Here is a 13,054-nt window from a genome sequence, read left to right on the forward strand (position 1 = left end):
AGGGTCCAATATCAAATCAAATCCAATACAATAAAATAAATAAAAAAATGAGCTTACAAGTGCCACAATTCATGTTACTTTCAAACATAATACATGTCACCAGAAGTACTTAAGTCACAAAGATCCCAAATATTTACAGTGTCATCAAATCACAGGGAAGCCGTCAGTGTTAAGACTCCTCACCCCAGGTCAGGTGTGTTTATGCAATCCATTAATTGCAACACTAAAAAGACAGAGCAAGAAGACATTGGCAAGTCAGAGGACAGCCAGGTCTACATAGTGCATATAACACAGCTAGGATTCTAAAGATAGACTGATTTCTCAAATACACCCCAATAAAATCTTTACCCCAAATTGATTCCTGTGTGCCTTTGCTGCAATTAAGAGAAAAAGAGCTATTGGGAAACTTGACTTGGTTTTTAACCTGTATTTTATACTCCAAGACTGTGGGGTAATGACTTGGTGTCCATAGGCAAGCTTTGAGAATGATACAGATCTCTCTAAAAAAACCAACCAACCAAACAAAAACAATAACAAAGGAAAGCCTAGACATGCTCTGAAATGATGGTAAGGTCTTACCCAGCAAAGACATGAGTGTGAAGATCTCTGTCATCACAGTCTAGTGCAGGATCCTTTGAGAGTCATCAAGCAGTGTCCATTCCTCCCAGGAGAATTACACAGCCACATCCTCAAAGGATAAACAGTCATGAACAGTGGAGAAAGTTGAATTTATATGAATCCTCCTTGTCAGGGATTCCTGGTACCCTTAAGTCATTCCCACTTAGCTTTCTACCTCAGAGGATACTAGGCTGTGAAACTATTCTATTGATAGCCAGTCTATCCTCAAGTTCCCACCAACTCCTGTTCTCATCACTCAGCAACAACAGTCAAGTTGACATAGGGGCTTAATTACTTTTCTATTACTGTGAAGAGACACCATGACCAAGGCAACTTATAATAACAAGGAGTTTATTGGGGCTTACACCTCAGAGGGTCGATCTGTATCCTCCATGTCAGGGAGTATTGATACAGGCACACACAGCGCTGGAACAGTTTCTGAGAGCTTACATCCTGATCCATAGTATAGTACCAGGCAGAGAGAGTTAATTGGGAATGGGGAGAGCTTTTGAGACCTACAAGCCCACCCCCAGTGACACACCTCCTCCAACAAGGCTATACATCATTATTATCTCCACAGTGTTCCACCAATAAAGGACAAGTATTCAAGTCTATGAATATCTGGAAGGTGAGTTCATTGAAACCATCACAGCTGGAGTCAATCCAAGCTAGAAGAATGTCCCTCCTTTCAGTCTGAGAATTCACATGGATTCCTCCCAATCAGACACTAACATGGATTCCTCCCAAAGATCTGTTTCACACAGACTACATTTGGCTCACTGTTGTCCACTCTGTCCCTGTCACAAAGGCCAAGAAGCCATGTGTACATGACCTCAGGACACACACATCAGTCTTCACACTGAGCTTCCATTCAATCTCAGAATGCAGACTCAGCCCTCAGCTGTTGTGCTACCACAATTCCTACCTTCCACTAAAGTCAGCTGAATTCATGCATGCCTGAGCATTTCTAATCATCCCCAACACATCTCACTTCCAGACCTGGTTTAATGTCATCACTGGAGCTTTAAGACCTTCGAATCTTTAGCCAATGGTTACCATAAAGGGAAACCTGTCCATGTAATTCCTGCTGCGGATGTGGGGAATTTTCATGCTGAGCATGTGCCAGGGAAATCAAATAGAAAGGCAGAGAGAATTCCAGCACAGAGTCCCAGGACACCACAGTCCCAGAGATCACTTATGTGTTAATTGGGGAGTGTGATTCCTGGGTTCCCTCCACTTACCTCTTCCTGGATGGAGGGTTCAACTGAATACTGGGAAACCTGTTTAAAAACATGGTTGTGAGTAACAAAGCAAGAGTGTTGGTATCCCAAAGGTTCACCCAAGTCCTCTCTTATACATGCAGTCAGGTACTCACTGGGCTCCATTCTTGGAGTCTCTTACTGGGTGACCTTGGACAAGGAATCAATCTCTTCTGTTTGTTACCTGAGGATAAATGTTACTGTTTTATTGCCATGAAGAGACACCATGGCCAAGGCAATTCTTACAATATAAAAGAATACATTTAACTGGTGCTAGCTAACAGTTTCAGAGTGTTCATCCCGATGAGCATGGTGCTGAGAAGAGAGGCATAGGACCAGGCCAATACTTTAAGACTTTATATTCTGATCTACAATCAGCAGATACACACACACACACACACACACACACACACACACACACACACACACACACTGGATTACATGTGGGCTTCTGAAACCTCAAAGTTCACTCCCAGCCAAATCCTTCCTCCAACAATTCCTTACCTCTTAATCTTTCCAATTCTTCTCAAACAGTTCCACACCCGGGGGACTGAGCATTCAAATATCTAAGCCTATGGAAACTGTTCCCATTAAAACTAACATACCTTCCTATTCCAAAAAGAGACTCATAGGGCTGGAGAGATCACCCTCTTTTGGTGTGTCTGAAGATAGTAACCATGTACTTATATACATAAAATATATCTTTAAAAAAACAAACAAAAGAGAATCACAGTAGCAACCTCAGTCCTATGTGTCAAGTATTTGGTACAGGCTCTTCCTGAGCACATGACTAATGCTTCTTCAAAAAATTTCACAAATGTGTACATATGATTTCAAAATGTAGTTTTATCTACTGACATGAATTACGACTTTGGAATTAATTAGCCTTTACACAACATGTGCTATGCAGAATCAAGCAGACTTTTGTGCATCTGAGTCCAACATGATGTACATAGGCCAGCTAAAGTCATGGGGAGTGTCAATGGGGAGAGGGAGGATAGCTAATAACAAGGCAGACTTACTCAAATACTGAATGCAATCACACAATTGTAAAATCTTTCAGTAATACTTAAAATTAGTAATATTATTAATTATAATTACTAATATAATTTAGTAATATAATTTAAAAAATAAAATTTATTTTGAATTTAATTTTTCTTCACAGGTCAGCTTAGCATAGCAGCATGTCCTGATGGCTGAGTTTTTAAAATTCCTTGGAAATGAAATGCAGGTTGGCTCCAATTAGAGCACTTCCAACATGAACCAGTGTTCAGTTGGCAGCCCTTACCCAAGAAGGAAAATATCTGTGAATTTGAGGCTAGTATCATGTAAACAATGAGTTTGAGCCAAGATTAAAAATAAATAAAGTAAAAATATAACAAATGGTGCTTTTTCTTATAAATTATGAGTTAGAGATAGAAGGATCTCTTTGAGTTTGAAGATAGTGTGGTACATAGAAAGACAGGACAGCCATGACTACATACAGAGAAACAGTCTGAGTTAGAGGTCGGGGGAGGGGGAGGAGGGAGGGAGAGGGAGAAGGGCAAAGGGAGAGGGGAGAGGAAGGGAGTGATGGCAAGAGCTCACAAGGTCCTCTGTGGGGTGGTAGCAGAGCAGGAAAGGACAGAGGGAGTGAGAGAGGGGCATACTGAGAGAATAAAATAACTCCATCAAAGATCTGGACACCACCATCACCCACCCTACAACTCCCCCATGCCTGCTGCAACTTGCATTCTAACTCGAAAATTAGTGCACAGGATTTACCCAAGAATTAACAGGTCTCTGCCTCCACCCAAATTACCCCCACCGCACCCTTGGAAAACTGACTAGATCAAATCTCTCACCTGTTCAAATCATCTTGGCCACCAGAGTCTCTGTATACAAAAGTCAGGTCCTTAGTTGCACTGAGCCCTTTCCCTCACCTAATGCCAGTAAAGGTCACCCCAGGACTCTGTCTCCAAGCACACGCCTGCCCACAAGCCTTAGGGGGTACAGTCCACAAGACCCTGTGAGTCAGAGGGGATGGCTCTAGTGATTGAGCACAGATGTCAAAAAAAAATTTTTTTTTCCCACAGGTGTCCAACAGTCAGGGACATGGGAGTTTATCCTGTTGTCTCCTGATCCAGAACTCGGAGCTGGGTGATCACTAGGCACTCAACTGGGGCAAGGTTCCACCAGCAGCCTCCACAATCACCAACGGGCTCCACTGGCCTGCCAGGCCCTGGAGCATTTTCATCCCCCATCGAAGCCTGGATCAGATCACAAGGGTTGTAGAAAACCTCAGTTACACCTCCATGATGGAGGAAAAATGCTTCAACTCTCCCATTTTCCTGCCATGACCAATACTGATAAAACTAGTTTTCTGTGACTGACAGATCCAAAAAGTTTCAAAGAACCTCCTGCACACAAAGCTGAAAGTCTCATCATTTTGTCTTCACTAAAATGGCTATTTTCTCTGGCTATTCTCAGTGTAATGTGTTCTGTACAATGTAGCTCAGACATGATCAAGTGCCAGGAAGTAGACATACGTCCCCAGATGGAGCTGTACACTCAATCTCTTAGGGAGATTGTTGTGATTATAGATGTGCCGAAATTTCCTTGAGCTACTGTGGGAAGCCACATCCTCCATTACAAGGTGGTGCTGGCTACCACCCATAAGTTTGGGTAAACAAGCAATGTGCACAAGTGCATTAGTTTTTTGCCGAGTCACTGCCTGGCCCAAGGCATGCAAATGAGGTACTGAAAGCATAACCAATCAGGTGTAGACATGCCTCTCCTACGCCTATAAAAGCAACACCAGTTCTGGGGCTCGGGGTCTTTTCGCATCTGCAATCAAGCTCTCCCAATAAATGTGTGCAGAAGAATCCTGTTGTGGCATCTTTCTTGCTGGCTAGTCGGGCGCTCACAAGTGGTGCTGAAACCCAAGATTAGATATCTTCAGGCAAGAGCAAAGACCCCTGTTACAGGGAGGATTCAGAACTGCATCACAGGGAGGAGAAGTGTTCCAGCAATAAAGGCTGTTGAGAAGGATTGTCTTCGTGGATTCAGAACTCTTCAGCTGGGGAACGGCTGTACTGGTAAGTAAAAAGTAATTAATGTAAGTCTCTGAGAGGTATGGTTTCCTACAGAGTAGATCCGGTAATTGTTTTGGGGGTTGTGCTGCTTGTTTTCTTTCTTGTCCTTATATTGTGTTATTGTCTTAATTTTCATCGCCCTGGACATGAGTGTATGTGCTGGGAATAGCTTGGCACATACATAAGATCATAAAGAGAGTGTAGATAAACTCGTGAGTCGATCTTGGGACTAAGAATTGCACGTAGATAAGCGAGTGTCTCAAGGAAACCTTAGTCCATGACTACCATGGGTACTGACCAGTCTATGCTGTTAGTAGGGCCTGTGCAAGCCTTGCTTAAAGAACAAGGTTTAAAGATTTCTGAAAGTACAGTGATAGGGTTCTTAAAAGAGATAGACAGACTCGCTCCTTGGTTTGCCCCTACTGGGTCACTGACACTACCTAGTTGGGAAAAGTTAGGGAGAGATATAGCAAGAGAGGAAGCTGAAGGGAAAGTGAAAGCAGGAACAAGACCACTATGGAAGTTGATTAAGGCTTGTATCCAGGACAAGAAATGTGAACCAGCTGTTAAGGAAGGGCAGTGACTTTTGCAGGAGCACCAGGAAAGCATGTCAGAAACAGAGAGAAATGAAAAGGAAGGAGCACACAGAAAAATAAGTAAAGGAAGAGATATAAAAAAAGAAAAGGAAAAGAAGCCAAAATATAGAGATTCAAAAGATAATATAAAGAATGACGATCGAAAAATTAAGTCAATCTACCCTCCTCTCGAGGACATTGATTTATTAGAATTATCTAGCTCGGAGGACTTGGAATTATCAGCAGGGGAGGAGGAAGATTTGGAGGAGGCTCCTGCAGAGTATGAGGCGAAAAGATATGGTCCAATAGGGAGGAGTATCAGTGCTCCCCCACCACCTCCACCTTATACAGAAAAGAAAACAATTGGCAATGGCCTCTCTTTTTGCACTCCTAGAGGGTTGTGGAAAATATGTCAGGTTTTCCTGTTTTTTAGGATCAAGCTCAACAGAGATATTATGAGTCAATATTGCATAAACAAGTGAAAGATTTAGCAGAGTCAGTAAGGACCTATGGAGTCAATGCCTCTTTTACTCAGTCCCAAATTGATAGACTGGCTCACCACGCCATGACTCTTTCTGATTGGATGAGTGTGGCAAAGGCATGTCTTACAATGGGACAGTATCTAGACTGGAAGTCTATATGGCATGATCTGTGTTTGAGTCAGGCCTGTGCTGTGCTAATGCTATGGCAGGGCAACCAGCATGGAGCTTTGAAATGCTTACAGGTCAGGGTATATGGACAATCAATCAATTAGGATACCCAGTGCAGGTCTATGATCAAATCAAACAGGCAGCAGTGAAAGCTTGGAAACCATTGCCTAATCGAGGATAGGTATCTGGTAATTTGACAAAAAATATTCAGGGAGTTAATGAGCCGTTCTCTGAATTTGTGGCTCACATGATGGAAGCAGCCAGATGCATATTTGGTGATTCTGAGGATGCAATGCTGCTAATTGAACAACTAGTTTATGAGCAATATACAAAAGAATGCAGAAATGCTATCACACCTTGGAAAAGGAAAGGATTACAGGTGTGGATGAAATCCTGTAGAGAGATAGGAGGACCCCTCTCAAATGCAGGGCTGACTGCCGCAGTTTTGATGGTGCAAACAAAAGGAATAACCTGCTATAATTGTGGACAAATAGTTCACATACAAAAGCAGTGTACAAAGGGTAGAAAAAGTAGGTTTGAAAAGAAGGTACCAGATATGTGCTCAAAATGTGGGAAAGGAAGACATTGGGCAAATGAATGTAGATCAGTCAGAGATACAAAAGGAAGGCCACTACCTCAGTTTAAAGTGCAACAGCCAAAAAACGAAGTGAGGGGCCCCCGTCCCCAGGGCCCCCAAATGTATGGGGCACTCCAGACCACAGTGTCCATGAGGCCACCCAAAGACGGAGGAGAGCCACTCTGTGTTTAGCAGGATTGGACATCTCTGCCACCTCCAGAGTAATTCTTACACCTCATGATGTGCCAACCTATTTCTTCAGATTTTAGAGGTCCCTTACCAAAGGATACAGTGGGCCTACTGTTGGGTAGGTCCTATTGTGCCTTGAATGGATTGATGATACATCCCGGAGTTATAGACTCAGATTATGAGGGACAAGTTAAGATTATGTGTTCTGCACCCCAAGGTATTGTGGCCATTTCTCCTGGAGACCACATTACTCAATTGCTGATTCTTCCTAGTTTGCATAACATGTTCTCTAGTAGCCAGAATTCCCGAGGGGATAAGGGATTTGGTTCTACAGGAACGAATGTGGCCTACATATCTTTAGATTTGGATAATCGTCCCACTTTACAATTACAAATAGAAGGAAAAACCTTTAAAGGTATAATGCATACAGGAGCAGATAAAAGCATTGTATACAGTAACTGGTGGCCTGCTTCTTGACCTGTTAATCAATCATCACATAGCCTACAAGGATTAGAATATGAGGCTACCCCAACTATAAGTGCAAAATCCTTACAATGGAAGGATAAAGAAGGAAGTACGGGCTTTTCCAACTTTATGTGCTCCCTTTACCTGTAAATTTATGAGGAATACATGTGTTGTCAGCCATGAATCTTATATTGACTAATGATTATTCTCAGAAAAGCAAGGACATGATGAAAGGAATGGGATATATACCTAGACAAGGTCTTGGAAAATATTTACAAGGCAGAATTTCACCAGTTAAAGGAACAGAAAAATCAGATAGGAAAGGACTGTGTTTTTTCTAGAGGCCACTGAGGAGCCTTTACCCATTCCATGGCATATGGAGGAAGCGATATGGGTACCTCAGTGGCCTTTACCCTCTGAGACGTTAAAAGCCGCTAAAGAATTAGTACAAGAACAATTAGACCTGGGGCATGTAGAACCCACACAATCACCCTGGAATACCCCTATTTTTGTTGTACAGAAGAAATCAGGTAAATGGAGATTGTTACATGATCTACGCGGCATTAATGCACAAATGCTAGCTATGGGTCCTGTACAAAGAGGACTCTCCCTACTCTCATGATGCGTGTGCATCCCTTTTATATTCAGCATATTAGAGCACATACCTCATTACCTGGACTTATGGTTAATGGAAATGCAATTGCTGATTCAGCCACCAGAGATATGGTTTTGCTATCACAAAGTTCTATAGAAGGTGCTAAAAATTTTCATCAACTTTTTCATGTCTCTGCTTCTACATTGTGACAGAAGTTTAAGCTCACATGAAGAAAAGCTTGAGATATTGTCTTACAGTGTGGTAAATGTGTAGAATTTATTAATGCACCTGCCATGGGCATTAATCCTTGTGGAATGTGACCCCTAGATATTTGGCAAATGGATGACAAGCATATCCAAGCTTTTGGTAAATTATAATGTATACATGTGTCCATCTATACCAGTTCTGGTGTCCTTCATACCTCTCCCTTGACAGTGGAAAAGGCACTTCATGTCATATCCTACTGCTTAGAGGCTTGGGCTGCATGGGACAAGCCCCTGCCGTTAAAGACAGATAATGGTCTTGCATATACCTCTTCTAAATTTAGTCAATTTTGCAAACAAATGCAAGTGAAACACATTACTGGGTTCCCTATAATCCACAGGGCCAAGGAATCATTGAAAGAGCCCATCATACTTTGAAACAATATTTGCAAAAACAAAAAGGGGGGAATAGAGGAAATGACGCCAAAGATGGCTCTATCCCTTACAATATTTATTCTTAATTTTTTAAAAATTGGATGATGCTGGAAGATCACCAGCCGAAAATCATGGAAAATGGCCTCAACTGCCCAACGAAATGGTCAAGTAGAAAAATGTACTTGATAATAAATGGCATGGCCCAGGTCCCATATTGATCAGATCCAGGGGAGCTATTTGTGTTTTTCCACAGGGTGAAGATAATCCACTTTGGGTTCCGACTCAACTGACAAGAACCATGAAAGATCAAGATGAATCCCAAGATGATCCTGTTATTCTTACTCCTGGTGATTGAGACAGGGATAAGTGTACCTTTGTGGGCCATAGAGAAATCATGCCAGTACCCTTACCGGTACATTCCAATTCCTCTAACTTGCCTTTGCTTTTTGCAACTGAATGTTTTTTGGATGTGCCTTGTGAACGACAAACTACTCAAGAGCCACAGGTGTATAATAGTATGAGTTTTCATTTAAATTATACAATATGCTTTGTGCATAATGTGGATAAACCTTTTACACCCTATATGTTTTTAAAGAAAAAGATTATCTCTAATTGGGCAGATCCCATTTACCAAAATAAAGTGAGCTCTTGAGTGTTACTTAATGCTTTAACTCAAGTTGCTCAAGGAGCACAATCTGGCTCAAGTGATGTTGGAAATAATGTAACTTCACTTATAAACATCACCACTATCATGATAAAGGGAAATGTGACTATTCCGAAAAGATCACGATGGCCTGTTTGCAATGCTACTGCTATAAGCAGTGTGTCCTGGTGTCATCTGGACCTTGCATTTCCTATAGTTTTTTTTTTTCACCTTGTCAATCAAAAATTTTTCCTCAGAAAGAAATAGCAAAGAGTTTTGTTTTTCACCTCCATTGGATTTTGCCATAATGAATGATAAAGGAGATGCTACAGGAAAAGAAAATATTTGGCCATATTACCAATGGATTTTATGTAATGAGGCAGGTGCTAGTACCAGTTTGTTAGCCTTTGCATTGCTGACTGGAACCTTTCATGAGATATTGAATGTTTCTGACACACTTTCCAATACCTCTGTTCATTGAGATAATGTAACATCTAATAGAGGTATCAGAAATACTACTACTTCTCCAGTAGAAGTTTGTGTTAATCCTCCATTTTTCTTTATGTTGGCTGAATTTCAAAACAATTCAGAATGGTTAGATTGTACAAATGTCACTTGTTTTTTGACACAATGCTGGAATGGAACCACTTTCTTAGCCTTAGTGGTACATCTACCAACCTTTGTCCCTGTGCCTGTTGAGGCAGATTCAGAGAAGTTCCCAATTATGAGTCTTGTATGGCAAAAGAGAGATTTTGGAATCACAGCTGCCATTGTTACTGCCATTGTGGTGTCTGCAGAGTCAGTGGTTACCGCAGGAATTGCTATGGCCAATCAAGTTAATACTGCTAACACCATAAGTCAGATAGCAGAAAAAACGTCTGAGGCATTGCTTAACCTTCGAAGGGTGGATTCTCATATTGCCTTAGGGTTAATATTAGTGAATCAAAGAGTGGATATTTTACAACATAACATGGAACAGATGATGGATGTCATACAAATGAGTTGTGTGACATCAACTCCACATGTGTGCATTACTCCCATTAGGTATATTAGTGATTCTTTTATTAAAAGTACAGATTTATCGAATTATTTGAAGGGGAACTGGTTGCAGGAGCTGGAAATTTTGCAGACGAAGCTGCAGATACAGATCCTGAACCTTAATGGAACCAGAGTGGAACCAGTGACCCTTGGAGACTTTACCTCTTGGCTTACCTCTGCATTTTCTTACTTTAAGGAATGGGTGGGAGCAATTTTGTTTGGTGCTGCCATATGATGTGGAATGGTATTCATGGTTTGGTTTGTTTGCAAATTCAGAACCCAACAAAAATGTGACAAAGTGATTATAACTCAGGCACTTTTAGTCATTGAAAACGGTGCCTCCCCTGAAGTTTGGTTATCTATGCTCAATAATTAGTCGGCATCTGAGTTCTCTGCTCTTTCACCACACGAATTTATGGATCCATTGCACTGGGATGAGAGAGACTCAGCGATCATTGATCAGCCCTTGCACATCTCTAAGGTTTCCTCATTGCACGCGGTAGGTTGATCATGATTTCCCTACTAATTCAGTCCCTTAAAACTTGGATGGCCTCTTTTGTAGAGTTCGCCCTAGGTCATTTAGCAGTTGCTATCACACAGCATCGCAGTATCCAAAGATGGGCAACTTTCTTCGTGCACAGACCAACCTAAGACACGGGGCCTGGTGGCAATAGGGTAACCCTATGATGGGTAAGGCTGTGACACTAGAGGAACAACCTAAAACAGGAGCCACGGCAGATGGACATAATTTCACAGGCCTAGACCAGCATCATTTTATTAAAATTAAAAGGGGGATATGTGGGAAGCCTCATCTGCCATTCCAAGGTGGTGCTGGCTACCACCCATAAGTTTTGGTAAACAACCAATTGTGCATGTGCATTAGAGTTTTTTGCCAAGTCACTGCCTGGCCTGAGGCATGCAAATGAGGTAACGAAGGCATAACCAATCGGGTGTAGACACACCTCTCCTAGGGCTATATAAGCAGTGCCAGTTCTGGGGCTCAGGATCTTTTCGACTCTGCAATCAAGCTCTCCCAATAAACGTGTATAGAAGGATCCTGTTGTGGTGTCTTTCTTCCTGGCAAGTCGGTCGCTCACAAGCTACAAAGGCCTGGTTTCTGAAACATTCCTAAATTACAGAACTGCTGGCAGAGGCAAGTTAATGTCTGGGATTAGAACCTAGCCTGTCACTGTGAGTTCCAGACCAGACAGGAAAACTCTGGGCGAGTTGCAGAGTGAACATGACCCTAAGCTGGGCCATGTGAGGAGAGGAGATCTGAAAAGAGAAAGAGGGGCCACCAACCAAGAGGGGCAGCCTGAGTGAATAGATTAGCAAGGCTAAAAGTGGCTGAGTTATCTAGGTGTCAGAAGAGCAGGAAGGAGGAAAGCCCAGGGGATCACCTTGACTAGAAAGTTTGGGGGGGGGGTCTAGGTTGGGGAAGCATGCCAGCCAGGAGGGATCTATATGCAGTAGAGACAGAGGGATGCTGAGAGAAACTAGAGGCCACTGTATACTTGATATGTAAATGGACACTTTAGTTCAACATTTTTGCCTTGGATTTAAGACCTATCTGGTTTTAGGCCTTTGCGTGAATGATACTTGACAGGTCTTTTTGCAAAGAAAACTCAGGAAATTACCACAGAGGAAGAAAGAAAGGACATATTTGAAATCGAGTATTCTTTCAACACTGATCTCAAGAATTCAAATTCTTCTCAGTTATACAAATCAGATATGATGTCATCACCAATAACTTTTCTATGGTGCATCCCCACACTAAGAGAAATTTGGAGATGTATAACGGGAATTCAGCCCACAAATCACTTTGGTGTAGCACTGAGGATGTACTTCAGAAGGAAAGTCTAGAGCAGCAGCTTCAGTGGGGAAGGGAACACTGGAGCATATGTAAATGTGATCTAGTCTGCAGGGAGTCCCATTAACTCCTTACACTTTGGTTCTCCACTGTCCATCTCTGCAACTGCCCTGGTATCCATGGAGAAGCTGTCTGAACTACATTAACCAGAACCCACTGTGTGCATAAAGGCAGGAAGAGTAGAGGGAGTTGTTAGTGCATACATATAATCCCAGTGGATATCTGAGTTTGTGGCTAGCTTGGACTACCATCTAGTGCAGCCAAGGGTACACAGAGAAAGCCTGACAGAAAGGAAAGAAAGAAAGGAGAGAGAGAGAGAGAGAGAGAGAGAGAGAGAGAGAGAGAGAGAGAGAGAGAGGGAAAGGCATTCACCCTGAGCCTAGACAGGTCTGAAATTTGCACCACCACAGTATAACTCGTCTAAACCTTGGGTAGAATCACCCCTATTCATGTGCATGTCTGGACAGCCCTGTCTGAGGGCCTGGAGATGCTGGATGGGGTGGCAGAGGATCCTTAGTTTACCTGATTTTTGCAGCAATCTGTGGTGTGGGTCCTAAGCCCAGGCAGAGGGCTGATGCCCATGAGAGTGGTCCAGTATTACAGTCTTGTTTTATTTATTAATTTTACTCTTATAAAGATGGTATTTGCGGCCATGTGGCATTGGTACATATAGCAGACATATGATGGAGTTCAAGGTCAGCCTGGACTACAGAGTGAGTTTCAGGACAGCCAGGGCTACACAGCTATTATAAATATGGTTGCTATGAACATAGTGGCACATATATCCTTATTACAAGTTGGAACATCTTCTGGGTATATGCACAGGAGAGGTATTGCTGGATCCTCCAGTAGTTCTATGTCTG

The sequence above is a fragment of the Mus caroli genome, unplaced genomic scaffold, assembly GCF_978045245.1.
Source record: "Mus caroli unplaced genomic scaffold, Mus_caroli_1 scaffold_8, whole genome shotgun sequence".
In the NCBI taxonomy this organism is placed as follows: Eukaryota; Metazoa; Chordata; class Mammalia; order Rodentia; family Muridae; genus Mus; species Mus caroli.